Source organism: Natator depressus, chromosome 2 (genome assembly GCF_965152275.1).
Source record: "Natator depressus isolate rNatDep1 chromosome 2, rNatDep2.hap1, whole genome shotgun sequence".
Taxonomy (NCBI): domain Eukaryota; kingdom Metazoa; phylum Chordata; order Testudines; family Cheloniidae; genus Natator; species Natator depressus.
Genome location: NC_134235.1, coordinates 76,116,826 through 76,143,088, shown reverse-complemented (window position 1 = coordinate 76,143,088; position 26,263 = coordinate 76,116,826). Strand labels below are relative to the sequence as shown.

The following is a 26,263-nucleotide window of genomic DNA, read 5'->3' as shown; positions in this document are numbered from 1 at the left end:
ATAAAAACTAGCATGTAAGGCTCCTACAGAAAGCTCATATCATGTCAAGATTCATAATTGCTTGAGATGTATATGGATAATAGCTAAGGAATAATATATTTATATTGAACGTATGCGTTATGGACTTGGAATAGATATTAGTCAGGAGGAGGTAATGTGTCTTGATGATGACTCATTCAAGCAAGAGGGAGTTGTTACCCTTCCATGTCAGCCAGCAAGGTGATGCAGGGTTCTATGGTCTATCCTTGCCACATCCCTGCATAGTCAATAGAAAACCAGCCAAGACAACTGAAAATAATCAAAACCATCTGGATGTGGAAAGGAACATTACAGCAAGCAGGAGCCCACCCTGGCTATGAATAAAGACAAAAAACTGTTTCAGTGAAACAGAGTGTAGGAAGAAGCACTCTGGATCCAGTCACTCAGGAAACCCCTTAAGGAGGGGAGAGGCTTTCATGAACATTTGGATTCTTGTTCTTGTGACACCAGCCAGCTCTGCAACGGACTGAACTTTGAGGGGAACGCCTATTTTGTTAGGTAGGAATGGTAACTATTGATAAAAATAGACCCAGGTATGTGTGTTATGATTTTGTTTTCTGCTGTAACTATCTTCCATCACTTTTTATCACTTCTACTTAAAACTTTATTTTTTTCTTATAATAAAACAAATGAAGTTTGTTTATTATATTAAGCGCTCGCAAGTGCTGTGTGGTTTACAGGAGAGGTGGCTTAAAGTAAAACTGCTAATTTGGGGTATACTGCTCCTTTGGGTGCAGAGGATCATTTATGTGAGTAGCCAGTGTCGGGGCTGGATATCACAAGGGAGTGCTTAAAAGGGACTTGGGGAGTGGGGTGCAACTGTTGTTAACCTGAAAGGTGAAGTTAGGGTTAGCACAGTTGACACGTTCTTGAGTGGCTGAAAAGCTGGTGGTGTTAGGGAACTGACATCCAGCTACCGCTAGAAAGAGTTCCTCTTGCTGGAGGCAGGGAGTAGCAAGGAGACTCTCAGTTCAACCTGCCCTCGGAACCTGATCCTATGTACACAGTGTATGAGCCCCATTCTGATGTACTTCTGAAGTCCTTGCTTTGGCAAAGCTATGATTTCTTATAGTGTTCAATGTAATAAGGGGCTGGAAACAGAGACAAATATCAGCTTGACAAAATGAAAATTTGCATATTTTATTTAGTCTTTAAAAAAAAAAGCGATAGATGACGTTAAAGAGAACGGTGGAAGTCAATTTCGTAGAAGCTTCAACATACTCTAAATGAGTGAGTGAAGCAAATGAATGGTTTTGGGTGGAGAGGATTTCAGCTTTGATGCTGCAAATGTGAATGCACATACTTAATTTTGCTCACACAAGCAGTCCTAGGGAAGTCAATGGGATCACTCCTACATTCAGTATGAGTGGCTGCTGCTGCTGCTACATAAGAGGAAGAAAAGAGAAGAGTAGGGTCATCCTCAAAGATGGTAGTCACCAGTGGGATTACAGCTGCTAGCCACCAGTAGAGGAGAAAAGTCCAGGAGAGAAGGGAATGGGGCAGTTGGTCAGTATTGTACATAAGTATTTTGATGGAGAGGGTGGGAGTGGGTTTGCCTGGCAGCCCCTCAAAGATAGGAGGGGAGAAGGTTCATTAACCAAAGACACCAGAGAGAGGTGCAGGACTATTCTTTTCCCACAAAAAGGCAACACCAAGAAGAGGTGGAATAGGATACTGGGGAAACAGAGGCCTGCTAATAGTTCAGATAGGCAACCAATGCCTGGCCTTCATGAGGTCTCCCCTCGCAGTAGATTGCTGGCTTACAGTGTGCTTTTACATGCCATGTGGCTATTTCAGTGCAGGGATGTGCATGTAATTTATCTATGTATTTGTATTGTAGTAGTCCCTAGAGACTGGGGCTCCATTGTGCAAGGTGCTGTACAAACATATAACAAAGAGACGGTCCTTGCTCCAAAGAGCTTACAATTTACATATAATACATGCAAGAACAGATGGCTAAAATGCGCAGATGGGTGGAGCACAAAAACAATGAAGTGATACTGATCAGCGTGAACAACAGTAGTCACTGTAAACTAGCTGAACAACGATCATCTGGGCTTTTGTAGACATCACAGCCGTGAAGGCCGGAATGCATTTGACAACCACATTACCTTTGTAGTTATAGTGTACAGTTAATTATTTTTCACACCGTAGGATGCAGGTGAAAAACACGGTACTTTATCTGCTGCCAACCCATAACTTTAATAAGCAATAACAGTAACTATCACCACTGCCAAGCTCTGGGAGCTTTAACACCAGCTGGCACCTTGAGTATTTCTATGCTTCAGCTGGCTCTACCTGACTGGCTCTACTAGCATGCTAAAAATAACAGTGTGTCACAGAGGATGGCACAAGATAGCCACCCAAGTCTGGCTCTGGGGTGGTCAGGCAGACTTGTACTTGGATGTCTAGCCCATGCCACCTTCCATGCTGCAACATCCACACTATTTTTAGCACACTACCTTGAGTGCACTACATAGGCTGGGAGGCACGCCCTCTGCTGCAGTGGAGACTTATCCCTTGATACCTCCGCTTGGCTCTCTGTACTGGTGAGACAATAGTCAGTTGGGTCTAAGGGATACAGGATGTGATAAAGATCCCTGTGCCGTTTGTTTAGGTGAAACCACAGAAAATGTATCTCTGCCTGCTTTCATCCTCATCAGGGGTGTGTGTGTGTTATACTGTAATAGGGTGTGTTGACTCAGGTGCTAACTCAGCACCTTGTCTCTCAAATCCTCACCTGTTTACCGTACTGAGTTCTGATTGAAAGACAGGAAGTTGGCCAAGCCCAATTAACTAGGTAGGAATACATCTGAGGTGCTAATTGGCTGGAAGTAACCCCAGCAGCTAGGCCTAAATAGGCAGGCAGGAAGGAAGTGCAGGGAATTTGATGGAAGGTAGAAGCAGGCAGGACTGGCTGCTGCTACTATTGTACCCTTCCTCAGAAGCAGATGGGAAGCTGGTGATTCACTGTAAATATAAACTACAATAAAACATGGTAGTGGTGAAGGAGACCTGTGGCTGTGGTCTGTAGTTAAGGTCCTGAAGGTAATCACAGGGGACTACTCCATGACATCTATATATGTGTGACAGACTACATGTAGCTTTATAACTCCCTGTCTTTTCTCCACAAGTGAAAATTTCCAAAGATGGCTGTGTGGATGCTACCATGTGATATCCAAAATGTGTGGGATTGCAAAATCAAGAATTTTGAATTTAGGAAGTGAGGTTTTTGAAGCTGATTCATAAACAAAATAATCTGAGTCCTAAAACATTTCAGCAAAGCACAATATAATGAGTTCAAGCATTACATGAAATAAGTAAATGAAGTAGGTACAAAATTCAGTTTTAAAATGTTTACTAGGTTCACTCAGGTGTATTTAAAAGGAACCCAGAGAAGGGCACATGAGACTGTGGTTGAACTAGCAAACGCAGGACTGTCTTCCTTGTATAAAAAAAAGGGTACTTTATCATTAAACAGAAGAGAACTACGGTAATTGAGAAAGGAGTGGGAGGACCAGATGGAAATGCTCTAAAGGAGTCGTTCTTGCTGTCACTGTTGTATTAAATAAAGGCCTCTGTTCTATGGAATTATCCCTACCTCCTTCTTTTTCCTAACATCACGCATAGTACCTCATTTATGATGTTATTACATGTTTGATTTAAGAATCAAAACATTCTCCTTTATTCAGTTCCTTCCCATGGTTGTACTATATGCCAGCGTCTAAGTTTTCCCAGCTAAATGTGACTGTGAATGATTAGTGTGGCTTCTGCAATAGCTGAGTAGACACAAACTCAACATCAGATTATCACAATGGAATTAAATACAGCAGAAAATTTGAACTGCAAGTTTCATAAGCAAAGAGGAGTACAGTTGTGGTTGCCAGCTGATTAGGTGCCTCAAGGTCAATGGAAATGATCTGAACAGAGAGGGTCAAATTCACTTCTGGTGTAACTGGATTTACATCAGTGAATTCTCCCCAGGGTTGTCTTTGGCCCAGGAGCTATGCTCATGCAGTTAACTTGGATGTTTGTCAATCCTAAAGTTCCACTACTCATTGACGCCTGATAATCTTTCTGCTCCGATATCATAAACCTGATAATCGTTCTTCTCCTACGTCATGGCTTTTGCATTCTTTGGCTGTGTTCACAGCTTAATGCTTTTTTTTCCTTTGTGGGAAAATGCATGGACTTTGAAAATATAAAACAACACAAATTCTTTTGTTACTATATTCCCCAACCTTCCAAATTTTGCACGTGTTACAGGAAAAGTGGTCTAGTTGAATCTAGTAGAAATGTGTATTTCTCTACCTGACTTTCTCCCCATATCATGGAAACAGTAATGAATGAAAAAAACCTCCACCTAGTGTAATAAACAGGTGGACATTTTTATAGAGGCCTAAGAGAGATTAGTGTCCAGCTCCTACTGAAGTGAAATTCACTAGGAGCTGGGAGTTTTAGCGTCCTTTAAAAACCACAGTGTCTTCTTGATTAATTCAAATGTTCGGTGTAATTTGTTAGCACAACTCAAAATTAACAAAATATTGAATTTCTAATGCCATCTTTTTAACTTCTCAACCAATTTTGAAAACTGAATCCCAAAGATGTGTAAATGATGCACAGCCCCATGGTAGTACCCTGAAATACCATGTACATACTTGATTATCATTATTGGCATTGTGCTGACGGCAGTGGTACTGGAATGATGTGTGTGTTTGCCAAAAATATCAGCAAATGTATCTAGAGAAGTGCAGTATTTCAAATTAAAATCTCTGGGAATATAATTCTGGGAAGTAAGTACCTGACCCAAAAGTCATAGAGGTGGGCTTTAGATCAGCACCTAAAAATATGGTGATGTTCCCCAGAAGTGCTGTCCTTGATATAGGTAGGTGATTTTTTTTTACCACAACTTTGGTGTGTGTGTGTGTGGGGGGGGGGAATGCAGATTCAGCAATACTGTGATATTATGAATTTGTGTCAATTTCACTGAATTATTTTGGTCAAAAATATAACCAACCAAACAAGAAAACCCTAAAAAAAAATCCACAAAAAACAAATTGTTGAAACAAAACGTGTTTGTTTGTTTTTTATTCACGATGGCTTAACCTTGTAGTTTCCCTTAATTTTAGTTATTTTTTAAAAGCATTAAAATGCTTGAAATTGAAACTAAATGTTTCATTTGAAACACAGCCATAGGTGCTCAAACTAGGGGTGCTGGGCTTGAAGTGGTTTCCATTATATACAGAGTTTACAGTTTGGTTCAATGGCTCTCAGCACCCCTACTATCCGCTTCACATAACTCTTTTTTTTTTTTTTACTTCACTGAAAATTTAAAAAAACAATAATTTTCTGTGTGACCCTCAACAATTTTTGTCTTTTTTTTTTTTTTTTTGGAATTACCAGTGAACTAAAAAAATCCATTTGTGATTCTGAGCCATCAAGGGTAAAGCAACTGTTGACCTGAAAACAACCCAGTAAGGACATATTAGTTTTGAAATGGTAAACAGGGCCATTCTTTATAGATAGTTAGCAAAGCCATGCTAAATAGACTAGAGTTCTTGAAATGTAGGCATGTATTGTTAGAAAATTAGAAGTAGATACTAATTATATTTGTCTATGCTCACCTATGTCTTGTTAGAAGTTTGACAATGTGATCTAATTAGCTTGTATATAATAAACTTCTGTTCCTGTCTATAATGTTTCATTACTAGATTCTATTTATACAGCGATCAGAAAGGGATATTAACATTTTGATAGCACTTATGGTATAATAATATCATTGTCTTTATTTTTCTTTGAAATTTGTAGTAAACTTCCTATGAACTGTTTGATTGATTGAATGCCTTTGCTAATGAATGCAACTAGTTATCAGTGTATGCCTAGGAAATAGAGATTTATATCAAAGCAACAACATACATTACCTATTCTTCATCCAAGGAATGCCTGCTGTGACCATCTGCTGATAAGAAGCTAATCAGATGAACTTCAGCTGTAAAGGATCTTTCAAGCCTGATTCTTTCTATCTCAGATCCGCTTAAACTTTGTCACGGAAAGTTTTAAATCACAAGACTGAGGTTTCCAGAGACCATAGTCACACCATTATTCCCCCTGCTGTAGTATCTGGGCAACTGAAGAGCCTCAGAAATGTAATAAGAGAGAAATGCACAGACATCAACCCAGAATAAGCTTTTTCTAGTTTATTTCATTCAGAAGCATGTACAGTGTGGCACAAGGTAGCAAATGGAACAAAGTTTCAGAAGTAAGTCTTGTGTTTTGAAATCTTTCGCCAGTCACCCTACCGTCTGCTCCCAAAATAATTTTCTCCCCCATCCGTGTATGTGTGTATACTGTAAGATTTCCCTCAATACATACTAAAGTCCTTATGGGTTAAGCCTGTCACTCATGTGTTTTTGTCACTGGAAGCCACTACCTCAAAAAGGTGCCAGCCTGTCTGGGGTCTGCTCCAGGGCCAAATTGAAGGAAGCCATCATAATCTATTACATTTGATAGCTGCTTTTGAAGATAAACGTACGCACAACTATAATGAATATGCAAATACCCCTGTCAAGTACTTTTGAACAACTGGGCTGGGTGCAGCTGCAGCAGCTAGCCCATTTTCATCCCATGTCAGATGGTTCTTACAACAGTATAAACTTACTAAATACGTGCAGAGCCATAAGTGCTCAATGCTTCCCTTCAGTAGAGTCCTCAGTTTTCAAGTATCATATTTTATTCCAGAGATGTAAAGTTCATTTTCTGTGGCAGGCCTGATCTGATACCCTGGTACTTGGCACAGGCCACTTTCAGCAAACATTATTTAAATAGAAATAGATAGGGCTAATTACCATGCAGGTAATTACTTACATGTATTTTAGGTTTTAGTGACTGCTACTGCTGCTCCCTGATACCTGGCATCTCTTAGAACTCTTAGGTTTCAGAGTAGCAGCCGTGTTAGTCTGTATTCGCAAAAAGAAAAGGAGTACTTGTGGCACCTTAGAGACTAACCAATTTATTTGAGCATAAGCTTTCGTGAGCTACAGCTCACTTCATCGGATAGGCATTCTTCAGTGCCATTTCCCATCCCCTGGACATATACCAGCTTCTGCCACAGTTATGCCCCTCCAGCACCTCTTAAACATGACCAGGTGGTTCAACACTTGCTTGCAAGGTTTTGAGGGAATGCTGCATCTGTATCTGGACTACAGGGGTGTGACTTGTAGAGAGCTAAAGTATTGTGCTCTACATCCCCTGGACCCTGCTGATGTGCACTAAATGTCCCTTAGTGTGCACTACTGTAGTTAGTGAAAAGGTGGGAGGGAGAGTTAAGAACGCAACACACTAGTACACACTACAAATCACACCCCCACAGTGTGGACTCCTGGATCCTGCAGAGATGCTTGAAGATTCATGGGAAGTCTGCAGGCCAGAAGAAACTCTTCTGTAGGCCAGATCTGGTCTGTGAGTTGTATTTTAACACCCCTGTTTTAAATCATTGCAGCATATCTTGTTATACTGACATCACACAGAAAAAAAATGCATTAAAAGAATGTTAAGTGCTAAAAAAAATAAGACATGAAAGAACTAAAGTTGCCTGTGCAATCTTATCTGGCCCTCTTCTGTGCCTGTGTGATAATTGTCTTTACTTATGTAAGCAGTGTCAGGATGAGCTCCACCCTGACATCTGGTGGTGAGGTGTGGCAAGTTGTGAAAAAAAAAACTTCAGGGGCTGATCTCATTTGCATAGGCACACCCACGCCGCCTAGACTGAGGCCATAGTTGCCCAAATGGTCACTTCGGCTGCTGTGGGATCCCCAGTGTTTCTGTTATTGGGGCAGGAAGAATAAATTGTTATTACCCTGATTATGGGAACTGTGCTTGGAACTGAACTTGGCCTTTTGCTATGATGGAGGGACTCACTATCAACTAAGTAGCACTCGCTAGGCAAGGGTCATGGGTTCCAAAACTGTGTGAATTGAGAGAGACTTGAGACAGGTATTAGTACCTGGTGGTGTGGGCCCCTTTGTGAGGGCCTGAAGCACCAATTGCACCTCTGTCTCTCTCCACTGTGGAATGTCAGAGCTAATTTTGGGTCTATTAAGAGTCTTGCTACAGGTACTGTGCTGCATTCACTTTGGCCTTAAGGTGCACCAGCACTAAGGCCCCCACTACTATGAGCTGAAATCACTAAGAGCTGAAATCACTGAGCACTGTGTCAAGTAGTGGGGAGCCGGAAGATCTAGAGTGCAGCGGTGTGTTCGTGAGACGGCGAGCTGTGCGGAGTGGAGCCGTCTGTGAGACAGCGGTGTGTTCGTGAGACGGCGAGCTGTGCGGAGTGGAGCCGTCTGTGAGACAGCGGTGTGTGCGTGAGACGGCGAGCTGTGCAGAGCGGAGTCATTCATGAGACAGCGAGCGGTGCAGAGCAGAGCCGGTCGTGGTGGAGTGGAGCCGTTCGTGAGACAGCGGTGTGTTCGTGAGACGGCGAGCTGAGCAGAGCTGTTCGTGAGATGGCGAGCGGTGCAGAGCGGAGCCGGTCGTGGTGGAGCAGAGCCGTTCGTGAGACAGCGTAGCAGAGCAGAGCCCTGTGGGGCAGTCAGCTTCAGGACACGTAAGGTGCCCCTTGCCCCTTTTCCCCACACACAGGCACATTTTAGCCAGACTGGGGAGTAACACTATGCAGATGAACTTTTGAACTCTGGGGCTGGACTTTTTGGACTTTGGGTGATTTGTGGATTGCTGGACTCAAGAGACGTTTGGGTGCTGGGACTCAAGAACCTGAGGGAAAGGGGCATGCCCCAATTTGCTTGGGGTGGTTTTTTTTTGCTCATGGGTTGTGTTATGAATCCTGTTGGTGGTGTTTCCCCAACATAATGCCACATTGTTTCTCTCTGTTATTAAAAGGCTTTTTGCTACACTCAGACTATGTGCTTGCGAGAGGGGAAGTATTGCCTCTTGGAGGCGCCCAGCGGGGGTGGTATATATTTGTCCCAGGTCACTGGGTGGGGGCTCGAGCCGGTTTGCATTGTGTTATTGGAATGGATCCCCTAGATATTGAACCCGGCCCTTGTTGCTGCCAACTCTGATGGGCAGAAGGGTTACACTTACATGATTAAATATTATTTGTTCCACAGCACAACATATCAAGTCAAACATAAAACCAGAAAAGAGTGATGTTGTTTATTGAGTAAAAAACAGACATTGTATCTCCTCATTGTCTGGGTGTGGCCTTCAGTTTTACTCACAGCAGCCACAAGACTGCTCTGTTTTATGGGCTTGCCATGACCACCTAGAATCTGTTTTGCCATCTCAGAATAGCTGGATTGCCACATGAGCTGGCCATGCTTCCTTCTGACCACATCCCCTAACATGAAGATTACAAGCTCTGGGATGTTTTGGAGCCGTTAGTGCAACTCCAGGTTCCTTTTGGGAATCCTTTAAAGCCAGGAGCTGATTCTACACTATTTATACCTCTCCATAGCACCAAATTGCTGTAAAGGGGCCACAATATTCTGTAGAATGTGGCTCAGTTATGAGCAATAAAATTGGTATACGTCACGGAATATGGGGGAGTCCAGGCCCTGCACCCCTCTTCCTGGGATTCACTGAGACTCTCAGCCAGCCAGTAAAACAGAAGGTTTATTGGACAACAGGAACACAGTCTAAAACGGAGCTTGTGGGTACAGCCAGGACCCCTCAGTCAAGTCCTTCTGGGGGAGCAGGGAGCTTAGACCCCAGCCCTGGGGTTCCCTGCGTTCCACCACCTAGCACAAACTGAAACTAACCCCCCCACCCCCAGCAGGCTCCCTCCTGCAGCCTCAGTTCACATTCCTGGGCAGAGGTGTTACCTCCCCCTCCCCCTCCTGGCTCAGGTTACAGGCTCTAGTGAGCTGTAGCTCAAGAAAGCTTATGCTCAAATAAATTGGTTAGTCTCTAAGGTGCCACAAGTACTCCTTTTCTTTTTGTGAATACAGACTAACACGGCTGTTACTCTGAAACAGGTCTCCCATTGAAACTCCCCTGCCACATTCCCAGGTCAACACTCCCCCCTCCCTGTTGCGCCACAGTATATAATAGGGTATGCAGCTCCATGTTTATTCAGGGATGTTGCAGTACTTAGAATTAGCAGGAGATACAAAAATCAGGAGGGGAAAGACAGAAAAGCAGAGTTTTGGCAGTGCATACTTCCTCTGAGCACTTTGGTTGCTTGAGGAGGGAATGTCTCTATTTTGACATTCCTTCCTGAAGTCTGAGCCAGTGTTTGGTACAGCACTATTTGGCCTGTAATAGGAATATATTAAAATCTTAAAAGAATATGGAATCTACAATTTTCTATCACTGATAGCATCCCTTGAGGATTCTGTAATGGAATTTATTTTTGGCACTGCAGTTCTTGATTGTGATTGTATTTGTGCCTTTCCTATTGTTTCTGTGAAGTTTGTAACTTATCGTAAAATAGTACACAACTAATATATGACAGACAGTGGTGTTCTGCTCATCTTTAGGGCCAGACTCTCAAGCTCTAACCTCAGTTTTTGAACCCAAAATTTATAGACATAAATAAATGTGAATGAAGATTTGTACCTACAATTATTTCTGTCCACAGCTTAGGTCACCGAGGCCATGATCCTTCAACGTGTTGCTCAAGAGTTGACTGCTGCCCTTGAACAGAGCTCCACTGACTCCAAGTAGTCCACCTATGAACTATCAATTGTTGGATCAAGACCTTTGACATTTAAATATAGGGACAATCACATACTGAGCTGGGTAAGTGACCTAAATTCTATTGAAAATAATGTTGTATCCTCTAATGATTAATGCCGGTGTGCAAATCTAGAGGTCCGTTTCAGGCTTAGGCTTGGTTTAAACCTAAAACTTAGGTCCACTTAGGGCAGGTCTGGAAAACCTCAGTGGTGTGAACCCCCCCCGCCCAAGCGATGCAAGATTTGTGCTGTCCACACCAATTCTATGTCAGCAGGAGATGCTCTTCCGTCAACATAATTTCCACTTCTCAGAGAGGTGGAATAATTATGCAGACAGGAAAGCGCTCTCCCTTTGGCATAGCACATCTTCATCAGACACGCTACAGCAGCCAATCTAACACTGTAGTGTAGACATTAGCTACATTGTTCAGGGCTGTGGGAAAAGATTTCATACCCTGTGGGGCAGTTACGTTGACCTCGCCCCACACTATAGACACAGCTAGGTCAATGGAAAAATTCTTCTGTCAACCAAGCTACTGCCTGGATTTACTACAGTGGCAGAAAACCCCTTCTGTTGGTGTTATAAGTGCTATAACGCTGTAGCGCAGATATACCCTTAGTCTGAAGATTGGGTTCTTATATTGTAATATCAAAAGCAAAAAGTTGAATTTTGTGGTCTATTAAGAACAAAAGAGCAAATATTTTGTGCACCTTTCACTGGAGAATGGTAAAATGATGAATTAATGATAATAAACCAAACCAACACTTGAATTCCCCTACTTTTTGTCTTGCAGTTTCCAGGCATGTATAGACACTGTTAGGTACTTCTCTGTTAGGTACTTCCTTCACGAACCAGAAGTTGAGTGCTTAGTGATGAGATATTTCATTTTCCGAGGCAACAGTGCAGCATGTGGTTTTGAAAGCTAGGGTGACACCAGCCCATTGATAATTAGATGTCAATTATTTTCCCTGGAAACAATGGCCACTAGAAATGTTGAATTCCCATTTGTTTGTGAGAAGACACAGAAATTTACCTTGTGAAGATAGCAATCATATAGTCCATCACCGCTGTATATTATGTCTGTCTAATGCAATAGAAGCACATTTTTGTTCAAATGCTGTGTGTCTAAGCTTTTTTGCTTTGATCAACGAGCTTCTATGAGTGAAGATACCAGGATTACTGAATCATTTCTGATTAAAGGTGGTATCACCTGCATCAATTTTACAGACTTAAAGTGCTAGGGAGCTCTGGGTTCAGTGCTGAAATAGAAATAGATTAGGACAGTTGAACTAAAGGTGGAAAATCGGACAAAATTAGCCTGGAGCTTTCTTGTCAGCCATTTCTACAACATGTACAATATACAGAGAATATTGATGAGGTAAAAGGGAGAGAGACAGAAACAAAATGTGAGAAAAGGTCTTGCTCTGATTTAAAGACAGTTTCTAATTCTTTTAAAGAATCACCTGTTATCACTCTCTTCAGAAAATTAAATAGCTGTATAACTTTATTTTTTTTCAAAAATTGACCCTTACTCACAGACTTTAAGCCCAGGAAGGATTGCCATGATCATCTAGTCGAACCTTCTCATATTGCAGGCCACAGCACTTCACCCACTCATTCCTGTAATAGGTCCATAACCTCTGGCTGAGTTGCTAAAGTCCTCAAATCTTCATTTAAAGGTTTTAAGTTACAGAGAATCCACCATTTAGTTCAATCCAGCAAATAACCTGTGCCTCATGCTGCAGAGGAAGATGGTAATAACCAAGGGTCTCTGCCAATCTGACCTGGGAAAATTCCTTTCTGAATCAAATATAGCAATCAGTTAGACCTTGACCACGTGGACGAGAACCAGCAGACAGACACCAGGGAAAGAATTCTCTGAAGTAACTCAGGGCAGTCTACACTTACCTCCGGAGCGATCGATCCAGCGGGGGTCGATTTATCGCGTCTAGTGAAGATGCGATATATCGACAGCCGAGCGCTCTCCCATCGACTCCAGTAATCCACCGGAGCGAGAAGCGTAGGTGGAGTCGACGGGGGAGCGTCCACAGTCAACCTACCGAAGTGAAGACACTGCGGTAAATAGATCTAAGTACGTTGACTTCAGCTACATTATTCACATAGCTGAAGTTGCGTAACTTAGATCGATCCCACCCCCACAGTGTAGACCATGCCTCAGAGCCCTCCCCCTGTAGTGTTCTATCCCTTGGTATTGGAGATATTTACTAATAGGAGACATGGATGGGCCAGATGTATATGCACAGAATCATAGGACTGGAAGAGACCTGCACTCATGACAGGGCTAAGTATTATCTAGACCATTCCTGACAGGTGTTTGTCTAACTTGCTCTTAAAAATCCCCAATGATGGAGATTCCACAACCTCCCTAGGCAATTTATTCCAGTGCCTAACCATCCTGACAGTTAGGAAGTTTTTCTTAATGTCCAACCTAAACCTCCCTTGCTGCAATTTAAGCCCATTGCTTCTTGTCCTATCTTCAGAGGTTAAGAAACAATTTTTCTCCCTCCTCCTTGTAATAACCTTTTGGGTACATGAAAACTGATATGTCCCACTCAGTCTTCTCTTTTCCAGACTAAACATACCCAATTTTTTTCAGTGTCCCTCATAGGTCATGTTTTCTAGACCTTTAATAATTTTTGTTGCTATTCTCTGGACTCTCGGCAATTTGTCCACACCCTTCCTGAAATGTGGTGCTCAGAACTGGACACAATACTCCAGTTGAGGTCTAATCAGTGCAGAGTGGAGCAGAAGAATTACTTCTCGTGTCTTGCTTAGAACACTCCTGCTAATACATCCCAGAATGATGTTTGCTTTTTTTGCAACAGTGTTACACTGTTGACTCTTATTTAGCTTGTGGTCCACTATGACCTCCAGATCCTTTTCCACAATACTTCTTCCTAGGCAGTCATTTCCCATTTTGTATGTGTGCAACTGATTGTTCCTTCCTAAATGGAGTACTTTGCATTTGTCGTTATTTAATTTCATCCAATTTACTTCAGACCATTTCTCCAGTTTGTCCAGATCATTTTGAATTTTAACCCTATCCTCCAAAGCACTTGCAATCCCTCCTAGCTTGGTATCATCCACAAAGTTTATAAGTGTACTGTCTATATCATTATCTAAATCATTGATAAAGATATTGAACAAAACGGGATGCAGAACTGATCCCTGCAGGACCCCACTTGTTATACCCTTCCAGCATGACTATGAACCACTGATAACTACTCTCTGGGAATGGTTTTCTAACCAGTTTTGCACCCACCGTATAGTAGCTCCATCTAGGTTGCATTTCCCCAGCAGGGCCGGCCCACAACATTTTGGCACCTGAGGCGGGGAGCTCAAATGATGCCTCCATGCCCCCTTGCTTGGGCCAAAACTTCAAAAGGTCTAAATTTTGCCTTCTTCTTGTTCTACTCCTCTCATGGTACTGCTCTGTTACCTACCCCAATAAATGAGAACTAACAATTTAAAATGCCTTGTTCAAAAATTTTAAGTAACACTTAACTTTCAAACGGCTGAACAGCAAATGTAACTTTTCTTGTCTGCATAGTAAACACTGGCATTTTTATCTGTTTGAATAATCAAAGTGTGCTTTCCATGCCTTCTTGGATACAAAGATTTGAACTGCTTCCTGCTGAAGGTCCACAGTCTGAGCCAGCTCATGCTCTATTGAGATGGTTGCAAGGCTGACCAGCCTCTCCTGTGTCATTGTGGAGCGTAGATGTGTTTTTATTAACTTCAGCTTGGAGAAGCTGCGTTATCCACTGGCAACTGTTACAGGAAATGTTAGAAGTATGCGCAAAGCAACAAAAGCATTTGGAAAGAGGATGGTCATCTTATTTGTGCACATATATTCTAGAACAGCCTTTGGAGTTGATCCTGCTGAAATGTATCTTGAAGTTTATCACCTAAATCATTCTCATCAACATTGCACATGTCATCATTGCACATGTCAACACTGTCTCTAGTGCCCTGCATTGCTGGTGTAGGTCTTCTTCAGGTACAGTAAGGAGTTTTGGAATATCATTCAACATCCCAAATATACTGTTGTGTTCCTTGAGCTGCATGAAACGTTCTTCAACTGACTGTATTGCACAATCTAGCACCTGATTAAATAATTCAACTTTGAATTGTTGTTTGGGGTCTCTTGTGGGATTATCCCATGCCTCGTAATCAAAATGTCGTCTTCTTCAGTGACTTTTGTATTCTTGGATGGGTGGGAAAATAGCTTCAGTGTGAAGTTCCTCTGCCAACTTCTGTGCACTTTTCAGAATGTTTTGAAATCCCTCGTGTGACTGGTAAGACTGTAGGTAAGACTTTGCTTTGTCCAGTTATTCCATTGCTCCAGATATATCAAGGTCAACACCTTGGAATCTCTTGCTTACAACATTTATTTCAAACAGTATGTCATGCCACAACACTAAGCCACACAGAAATTTGAAGTTATGTATGTTTCTGGTGATTCCATTTCCGTCTGCCGCTGTTCTCCTATGAACAGTTCCTGTCATAGCATTATCCTCCATAATGGCAACTATGGCAGCATCTATCTTCCCAATTTGGTGTTTGATAGGCTTTATCGCCTCCACTCGACTTTCCCATCATGTGGCACTCAGTGGTTTCAGTGTCAGAGGGGATGTTCCCAGATGTTGCTTCAAAATTTGCCTTTGATGAGTTGATGCAGAGAAAAATACATAGATGCTTTGAATTACATTAAAAAATTCAGCAGCTTCACTAGATGCTGCATCACTGACCACCAAGTTCAATGAATGAGAACTGCATGGGACAAAAAAAGCTCAGGGGTTTAACTCTCAGATCCGTGTCTGCACTCCTTTGTTCTTTCCTCTCATTATCGTAGCCCTGACCTCTCATGTCAGCTATCGCAATTCCCGTATCTTCCAGCTTTTTAAGAAACACATTTGTCATACCAGCTCCTGTAGTATCATCAATGTCAATAAATTCTAGAAAATGCTCTCTGACAGTCACCATTGCAGGGACATCTTCACTAGGTTCTGGTGTTGTTATAAAACGTACCATTAGAGTCATCTGTTCCATATGGCTGATGTCAGGTGTGCAGTCCAGAATAATAGAGTAATATCTTGCTGACTTCAGATCTTCCACAATCTTCTATTTGACTTTTGTTGCCAGTAACTTTATGATCTCATTTTGAATTGTTTTTCTAAAGTAGTGGTGTGTGTACATTTCTTGGGAGGTGACTCTTCTTAGATGCTCCTGGAGTACAGCTTCAAACTCAGCCATCAGCTCCACAATTTTAAGGAAGTTTCCATTGTTTGGCTCATACAGCTGATCTGAAATGCCACACAGTGCTAGGTTTTGGGTAGCAAGCATTCTCACAATGGCAATGAGCCTTTTCAAAACATTTTGCCAGTAAAAAGACTCTGATGCAATCTTCTCTTGATCACCTGTGGTGGCCTTTAACCTTAGTCTTATCTCAAGCTCTTTCCACCTATGGAAGCTCTCTGGTGATTTGCTGCCTTCTCATGGCATGACAGATTTCTAGCCAGATTTTTCCAGTCCTTTGTTCCTGTAAAACCCAATGTGGCTGGAACATTAGACTGGAAGAGTTTGCAACAAAATAATATGCAGCATTCTGGGTTTTTTAGTACATAAGCCTTGGCCTCTCCACTTTGTCACCACTGGGGATTTCACGCCAGTAATATGTTGGAGGGAAACATCCATTTGGGGAACATGAAGTTTTTCACTTGCTGTGGCCCATGCAGTACAAGGAAGTCCCTCAGGCTACTGCTCAAGTGGGTCCACAGTCCTGGATCATCTAGACTTAAGGAACTAAACTCAGCAGCAGCTGTTTCTTGCGCCTCCACCACACTCTTCTCTGATCTTCCATTTTCTTCAGGAATATACCTGGTTACAGCCATCTGAGATAGAGATATGGATGCTGCAGTAGCTGCCAGGTCACCTGCACTCTGACTAACTGGAAGATCAGGCATCTCCTCACCACTCACATCCTCACTGGGGCCGGAAGGCTCACCGTGAACATTTGTGTCTATGTATCTCAGGAGAGCTCCTTCCTGCTTAGGTAGAAAAGCTTCCTTTGCTTTCTTTCTTTTTCTGAATGCTGCCCCCAAGGGGCATTTTCTTCTTTCACTCTTGACTGCTGTTCTGTGTCAGCTATAGTGGCTCTCAACACTCAGTTGAAGGGGACAAATAAGCAGGCTGGTGGCAGGGCCTGAGTGAGGGAAGATATCTGCGTCTTAAGGGCCTAACTGGCTCCTACTACTTCAGTTGACTGCCTGTTCTCCTCAGGCGGGTTTCAGGGAAGCAGCAGGAAACAGGAAGCTCCGTGAGAAGCTGGCGTTAATCACTCCAGGCTCCTGGGGGTGTTAGAAAGGTACATAAGAGACTCCTCCTCTTCTCTCTCCCTGCAGCTCCTGCTGCTTTCTGTTATTCCCGCTCACCTTTTCTCCTACCTGCCTGCCTGTTTTGTCTCTTGTGCCCTCCTTCTTCCAGCACAGCACTCCACCATCTCTGTGCATCTAGAGCAGAGAGAATACATATGCACCAGCAGCAGACACAATTTTCTACACTCTGGGTCCTAGTGGCGCCCCCTCACAGTCTGGCACCTGAGGTAGTTGCCTCAGTTCACCTCATGGTAACGCCAGCCCTGTTCCCTAGTTTGTTTATGAGAAGGTAATGCGAGACAGTATCAAAAGCTTTACTATGTCAAGATATACTACGTCCACCGTCCCCCCCCCATCCACGAGGCTTGTTACCCTGTCAAAGAAAGCTATCAGGTTGGTTTGACATGATTTACCTTTTTTAAAAACCATGTTGCATTTGCCCAATTATCGTTCACCTCTATGTTTTAAAATATTATTTCTTTCAAGATTTCTTCAAGACTTTGCATACAATTTAGGTCAAACTAATGGGCCTGTAGTTTTTTAGATCACTTTTTTTCCCCTTTCTTAAATATAGATACTTTATTTGCACTTTTCCACTCTTAGGGTTAGACTACAAATTTAAGGATTCATTAAAAATCCTTGCTAGTGGGCTTGTAATTTCACTTACTTAATTATGTGTCCTAGAAAAAGATGCAGGGGGAGGGAATCATATTCTGTCAGCATAATTCTGTGCAGGAAAAACTTTTAGTGAACGAAATGATGAGTGAAGAAATGTCCTTATGATTATTGCACTATGCTGGGGCTCAGGAGATCCAGGTTCAGGTTCCATTCATGCCACAGATTTCCTATGTGACCTTGGGAAAGTCACTTTTTCTCGTGCCTCAGTTGCCCATCTGTTAAATGTTGGTATTATTTCCTTTCTTTCTCCCTTTGTCTACTTAGATATCAGAAATCAGGGCTCGCAGCAGAAGCCAGTCTCTGGGCAACCTGTAGTAGGCTGCCTAATTGGTACACTGCTTGTTGGTAGGAAGCAGAAAAGTTTTTAACCCACGCAGCAACAGCTGTTTGGGGGATGCTCAAAGCATTTGCCCATGGTTGCATTAGCATTTGCACCTGTTTGTTCCCCAACCTGATCCTTCTCTGTTCCTGCCTCAGACACAGCATTGCCCCTGCCTTGTCTCACTCCAGGTAACTCACTCTGACCTTCAGCTCCAATCCCTGACTTCTGACCCTTGGCTCTGGCATCTGACCTCTGACTCAGGTTCTGACCTGCAGCTCTGCTTCCTGGCAATAGACTTCTTGTTCAACCACTAAGCATCACTACCCACTTCCCAGTCTCTGACATTAGATTGTAAACTCTTATGGGCACCGACTGTCCCTTACTACATCTATGTAAAGGACCTAACATGATGGAGACTTGATCTAAGTTGGGGCATCTGGGTACTATGGTCCTAGAAATAATAATAGTTTCTGGAGGAAAATAATAGAAGAAACTCCAAGCTACACTATAAATACTCAATAGGCCTGATTCTTTTCCCTCACTGTTGTAGCTCAAAAGCAACTCCATTGAACTCAATAGAGTTATAGTGGTATAAAACTGGTATGAGAGAAGATTCAAGGCCAAAAAGTTTAAAGGTTGACACTTTTATGCTGTTTTCAGGGGCATGCACAGAGTAAGCAGAACAAGCCTTGAAATGTATTTTAGAGAAGACAGTCATGAAATGAATAGCAAAGATTAGTTAAGAGTTTCTACAGCCGCTGAACCACAACACAGTTTAGTTTGGTTGCTCTTTTGATAAGAGCAGTGTATCTAGAGCATACTCTTGTGTACAATAAGTAAACCTCTCTGTTTCTTTTTCCATTAATGCAAATAACCCCTGGGGAAGAAAAGTTTTCTGGTGTTAATAAGGCTTGTGTTCACCCAACTTTTGTTCCAGATATAGGTTTGAAGTTAAATGCTCTTTTATTATTATGTGGTCGGTTTTTTAGTGGATTACATCTCCTTGCTCTATCACCCCCTCCAGAGCTGTTAAACTGAGGAATGAGTATTGTGGGGGATATGCAACATTCCTCTTTCCTAACATCTTTGACATTCCTCACTTGGCAATTTTCGTGCTATTTTCAGTAGAATTGTAATGAGGATAATCTAACTGCTCCCCTATGGTTCCAATATTTCTTGGAATTTAGATTATTTTAACATGTATTATCATGATGGATTGTTTGATTTGAGATGGGGGTAGTGTCTATTTTTGATCTGTGGATTTCTTAGCTTAATCATGACCAGCTGCCAATTACAACATTTGTGTGTAGGTTTTTTTTCTCTGCTCTAAGTAAATTTAGTGTTTGTGAAAGGTGCTGAGTTGATAAACCTGGACAGCAAAATTGTCTTCTTCATTACAGAAAAGATACAATATACTGCTAATGGTACACAGACCACTATCTCATCTGGTTAATCTCCCACATATCTGAAGGTGAAAGGAGATTTTTCTATCATATTCTATATTGTACAAAAACTGAATTCTCAGTTGTTAGTATATCCTTATAGGTAAGCGATAACTTTTTAACGCAGACCCATGGTCTTCATCCTAGAAGACTAATAGACACAACACAAAAGCCAGCATTACAGTTCCACTTTGTATTTAGCTGTGACACACCAAGTATGTTTTCCTGAGCTGAAGAAGAGCTCTAAGTAAGCTTGAAAGCTTGTCTCTCTCACCAACAGAAGTCAGTCCAATAAAAGATATTATTTCACCTACCTTCAGAGGTGAAAGTAACTTAAAGGACTTACCAGTACTCCAGAGTCCTGAGCAAGGGGACATGGTCTCGACTGGAAGAGGCGTGGTCTCAACCGGAAGAAGCGGGGCCTTTAAATACCAGGGCCCTTTAAATCAAGATTTAAAGGCCCCAGGGCTCCGGCTGTGGCTGGGAGCCCCGGGGCCTTTAAATCACCCCCGGAGCTACCAGCTACAGAGGCGGCTGGGAGCCCCGGGGCTCAGGGGCAATTTAAAGGGCCCCGGGCTACGGCCTCCGCTACTGCAGTGGAGTTTCGGGCCCTTCAAATCACCGTCGGAGCCCTGCCGCCACTACCCCGGGGCTCCGGCAGCGGGGCTCTGGGGGGCGCTTTAAAGGGCCCTCGGCTCCCTGCAGTGGCTGGAGCCCCTGTCTCTTTAAATCACCTCCGGAGCCCTGCCGCCACTACCCCAGGGCTCCGGCAGCGGGGTGCTTTAAAGGGCCTGGGGCTCCGGCCGCTGTGAGGAGCCTCAGGCCCTTTAAAGCGCCAGCCTGGGGAAGCCAGTCCAGTCCGGCACAGCGTTTTGGCTCTTGCCGGTATGCCGGGCCAGACCGGACCAGCTTACTTTCACCTCTGCCGCCTTGTCTCTCTAATATCGTGGGACCTATACAAATACAACAACACTGCATACAGGATTACAGTTGGCATTGATTTTCTAAGCTGTGAGATCCTTGAATGGACATGGAAATGTAGCCTTTCACCATAGAGGCTGCCCATAAGAGTCAGATTTGTGGCATATTGACAAAGCTGAGAGGAAGTATTTATAGAAGAGGGAAATAGCTGCAGTATCTCAGATACTAAAATGTAGTTGAGTAAGTGTTGGCAACCACTGAAGGCTGCCAAAAAACTCTGTCACTGCTGACCTGAGTTGGACGGAGCCAGAGAGTTATAGGTAATAAATATGGAGCTTTTCACCTCCCCCCCTTTGCTGTGCAGTCCCCCAGCACAGTTTACATAAACCTGATGGAGTTTAAACTGTCTGAGAACTGAGTGATCAGAAACCTATTACAAGATCAGATTCACTGATTTCTCTTTTTTGCTTGTTAAAAACAATGAAATATTTGAGCCACATAAAAACCAACTTTTACTTTATGAAATAGGTAATCTGGTATGTGAATTGTATGCTAATCACTCTGGTATCCGGACTTCCCTTCTTTAGCAAACATAGTAAAAAGGAAACTATGCAGTTGTCTTTAAATTATGTGCTTCACATGTGAGAAATGATGGTACTTGAGAAAACCCTACTTTCCTCCTTGGCTCCCATCATAAGTTTTAAACCACTCTCTTAGTGAAGTATAATTTACTGTGGAAGGCAAGACATAAATATGATGCATGCCCCAGAATGCAACCCCCTTTACACTTCTAGCCCTGAAGATAAAATATCTTTAATGTAAATTACTGGTTTCAGGAGTCTTGTGGTAAGAGACATCCTCTTGTTCCTTAAAGAGCCACTGTGAGGTCTGCCAAGTACAGCACAGCACTCTTTTACAATTGTCTCCTATTCTCCCTTGATTCTAATGCCTTCTTAGAAAGTGAATACAGAGAGTTGATTTTGTCCTTGCCTACATAACATGTATATGTTTTACTGATTTATATTAATCTTGTCCTCAGGCCTTATAATATTACTAGAGACCGTTGATAAAAATACAGCTTTATTAAGCTAATAGTTTTGTACCGTTACCCATCATACTATCTGAGTTGGTTTTAATGTATTCATTCTCCTCTCTTTTCCTATATTCAAAAACATCTAAAAAGATTTACACTAAACACTAACAAAGCCTTAGGTGGGGAATCCCCAGATACACTTTTAGAGTTTTAAGAGTCAAATATTCTGTAGCTCCCCATGTTGTACACAAAAATGTCACATTCCCACCAGTTCACACACTTATTATATGTGCGTACAAAAATGGCATTTAAACACACAAGTAAAGGAGCTATGCCTAAGTTACCCAATTTGCATATGTAAGTATGTACTTTGTTTGTGTGCGATTTTGGAGGCCACTTTTGAAAATGTGATGCCAAATAGAGGTCTATAATTTTAAAAGGCTTCTTGAGCAAAGGGAGTAGTGAAACAATGACTAAGAAATTAAAGTGTTTTAAAGCTGCCAAAGTAGCCATGAAGATTACCAGGGGATACAAATTCCAGGATGGCCACCTGTACTGGCAAAAGCCGGGAGCAAACAAATGTTCTTCCACAGCCCTGCAAAAGCTGCCAGCTGTTATTTTATACTTTATCAACCTTGTTTTTGAGCAGCAGTAGATGACATGGTGGTAAAAACGTATCATGTCCATGCAAATGCTCATGGAGCTGCACTCATAGTAGTACAGCAGAGGGAGATTCCACTGCAGGCAAAGGTAAAAGCTAAATACACTGCTACAAGGGCACGCAGTGTTTATGTTACAAAGCTTCACTTTGTCTTATCAAAGAGGCTTTAGGAGGATGCCAGTGAAAGCTTCAGCATCTCTGAGAATGTTGTGTCCTATTAAGGGACATGTGTCTCAAGATCTTCTTTCTTCCCTCTCGTTTCCTTTCTCCCCCTGATGTATCCTGTTTCTCCTGGATCTGGAAATGCAACATTTAGCCAAATCAAAAACCTTGTTAGAAACTGCGGCGCCTGGAACAGTAGGTCCTTCTAATAACATGAATATTAGAGGGGGGGACTCCATTGTCCTTGGAGTCCCCGAACAATAGCACTGTGTTTTTTCTAATTATACACAGACTATGCTTAATTTTTTTATGTCATACAAGTAGTTTTTTTCTCCTTTCATTGTTTTTTGTTCATTACTTATTGTTTGGTCTGTGTTTACCTGCATGCTAATTTATGTTTAATAAAAAAAGGTTCTCCCATTTTCCACCAAGGCATTTAATTGAAGTGAAGGTGACCAGCAGGTGGCTTGCATAAAAATTCATTAGCCTCTTTGATTGTTTTTGACACCTCTTTGAAAGAATGCTTCATTACCATGCAAATGGTCATAGCCCTTGTTTCCAGGCTAATTGTCACATGGCATAACATACAGATCATAATATATAAATCTTGGAGAATATAGTAACTATTTCAGCTCATTCAGAATCATAATAATACATCTTCATAACAAGAGACTAGCAACCATCTAATAAAAAGATACACAATATTTTTTCCGTTGAAAGGATCTGGTGATAACTGAACAAGTAGAACTCACAAAATAAAATTGACGGAGGGAAAAATGAAATGATAATCCCAATTCAGCTCCGAGTGGTCAATGAGCTCCAAAACAACACGACAATTTGTTTTAACATATACCTCTTTAGCAGCCTCTGTTGTAGCTGTGATATAAATAAATATAGGTCTTTTGCCTATAAAGCCATCAACCCAGCATCATTCATGAGTGTCAAAAAGTAAGTCCCTTCTGTAGGCTAAGTCTGCTGGCTGGCTGTCTCTAGAGCATATATTCTCCATAACTTGCTTATCTGGAACTCTCTGTTGTGTGAAACAGTTTAAGGGTGTGATCCCGGTTCAGATAATGAGATTTAGTTCAACAAGGTTGTGGGAGTTACAATATAAACATGCAGATTTAAAAAGAGATATTGTGAAAGAGGAATTAGGCTGGCTGATGAGCATGCTGGATATACTTTGCTAACCATAGTCACTAGCACTCTTCATATTAAACCAACAAAACAATACAAAGCAACAAACAAAAAACCATCAGCATTTTTTGGAAAAGAAATTGGAAAGCCTTTGACAGCCTCACCAAAGGCTCTAAAGCAAACTAAGCAGTCATGAGATAAGAGGAAAGGTCCTCTTATCTGGTTAAAAGATAGAAAAGAAAGGATAGGTTTTCACAATGGCAAGAGGTAAAGAGCGATATCCCCCAATGATCTGTTCTGGGACCAGTGCTGTTCAACATATTCGTAAATGGTCTGGAAAAAAATGGTAAATAGTGAGCTAGCAAAGTTTGCAGATAATATAAAATGACTTGAGAGTTAAGTCCGAAGTGGGCTGTAAAGAGTAACAAAGGGAGAACACAAAATTGGGTGACCGGGCAAGAAAATATCAAATACCACTATATAAATCCATGGTATGCCCACATCTTGAATATTGCATGCAGTTCTGGTGACCCCATCTCTCTCTCTCTCTCTCTCTCCCTCTCTCTTAGACATGAAGAAAATACAGAGAAGGGCAACGAAAATTATTAGGGGTATGGAACAGCTTCCATGGAGGAAAGATTTTTTTTTTAAAAAGACTGGGACTGTTCAACTTGGAAAAGGGACGACGAAGGCGGGAGATGAGAGAGGCCTATAACGTGGAGAAAGCGAATAAGGAAGTGTTATTTATCCCTTCACACAACACAAAAATGAGGGGTCAACCAATGAAAACCATGGGCAGCGGGTTCAAAACAAATAAAAGAAAGTACCTCTTCACACAATGCATAGTCAACCTGTGAAACTCATTGTCAGAGGATGTTGTGAAGACCAAAAGTATAAGTGGGTTCAAGAAAGAATTAGATAAGTTCATGGAGGATAGATACACCAATGGCTGTTAGCCAAGATGGCCAGGACTCAACTCCATGCTCTAGGTATCCCCAAGCCTCTGACTGACAGATGCTGTGACTGGATGATGGGATGGAACACTTGAAATTGTCCTGTTCTGTTCATTTCCTTTGAAGTATCTGGCATTGTCCACTGTGAGAAGAGAGTTTATTAGGTTAGATGGACCATTTGTCTGACCCAGTGTGGCCATTCTTATGTTCTTATTCTGTGAAGTTATGTGTGTGTGTGTGTGTGTGTGTGTGACCAAGAGAATAAGAAAACACATGCATACGTTACATACACGCGCACACATTTTTTTCCTTTGAAAAAGTTCAGGTTCTCCAAACCATACCATTGATTTATGACATCATATCAGAATGATGTTATAGCTCAATATAGCTGGAGTTCTTGTAATGGTGGGTAATATCTTTAAACAGGCTTCCCCATGAAGGTCCTGCTGCAGAAATGAGAATGCTCTAAAAATAAAAGCTTTGCTCTGCAAATTAGATACCTGCAATTTTCTTCTTTTTTTTCTATTCTCAGAACTATACAATTGTCATGATGAAAACCCCAGCATGCTCTTCTGGGGGTGCACAATTCAAAAGATTTATACAAAGTTGTCATTTTTTTTCTTTAAACTAAGACATGGCTTCAAATTAATGGCCCAATCCATCTGTGGTAAGGTGACTCATTCAACATCATTTCAGTAGTAACAGGTCCACTGCCACATGCATCACATCTCAAATTACCAGTTACAAGATAGAGCACTTACAAATCAAGGCACCATTTAAAATGTAAGGGCAGTTATGGACCATGACCATGATACAGTGACCAACAGGGTGGACCAATAGGACTGTACATGGGCTCAGGGGTCCACTTCTATGGATTGGGTTGCAGAATCAAGACCTTTTATTGGTAATATGACCAGGTGTTTTCTAAATAATGGTTGATAATGTTGCCATCATAACAATGGTTACTTGTTACTATTGCTCTGCTACTAATTTATTACATTATCAAGTAATTTTACCTCTTCTATTTGTAAATTGTAAACAGTGGCAAAATTTTCAAAAGTACTTAGAAGCCAAAGTATCTTTTTCACAAGAGCTTTAGGAACCTGAGTGTCAGTCAAAGTAATGGAAATTGGATTCCTAAGTCAATTTTGAAAATGGGACTTAGGTGCTTTTTTAAAATTTTACCCCAGAGCTCAGTTTTCTTGAATTTATTTAACGTGTTTATTAAGATTTAAAATAATAAAGATGCCTATCCAAGGCTATAGACCTAATATAGCTCATTATATAATAAATACATTAAACTAGATCTCAGCAGCATTAAAATAATCAGTTCTACAGGAACTCCGCCAGCCAACCACTCACCCCCTTCATCATCTAGGCTTCCCCAAGCAAGCCTGGAAAGTCACCAGATTCAGGCTATTTCAGACCAAGAGGCAAAGCAAATTTTCTTACAGAAAATACCGTATTGCCTTCCCCCTCTCTTTTATAAAGAGGGGGTCCATCTTGAATGTCTCTGCTGATTGCAGCTGTGGCAGTATGGAATGGAAAGAGAGGTGATCCTTCAGTTAGGGCTTTATCGGTAATAACCACCACCATGGTCCTGGGGGAGACGGAGGATAGAGAAGCGAATGCGAAGAGAGAAGTCTGCCCAGAAAAAAGACTGGGATTTTCTGCTTGGCGGGTTTGGCACACGCAAGATAATATTTTATTATAGATAGTATGCTATGTAAAAATTCTTATATAGACATAAATCACATATCATCTGCATAATACATTGTATTTTTATAGTATGGGAAAAGAAAAATCCCGATAATTCATT

General features: G+C 41.8%; 1 long non-coding RNA gene across 2 annotated transcripts; it reads left to right on the top strand.

Annotated features, from left to right (window-relative positions):
* Nucleotides 1–6,264: 6,264 nt before the first annotated feature.
* Nucleotides 6,265–24,420, top strand: LOC141981440 (uncharacterized). 2 transcript variants are annotated; one of them, XR_012637777.1, is made up of 3 exons: nt 6,265–6,298; nt 10,640–10,800; nt 24,061–24,420. It is a non-coding gene; the product is annotated as an uncharacterized LOC141981440 (long non-coding RNA). The 2 variants fall into 2 exon arrangements; XR_012637776.1 differs by lacking the exon at nt 6,265–6,298 and adding an exon at nt 8,497–8,644 and having other exon boundaries at nt 10,645–10,800.
* The last annotated feature ends 1,843 nt before the right edge of the window (nt 24,421–26,263 follow it).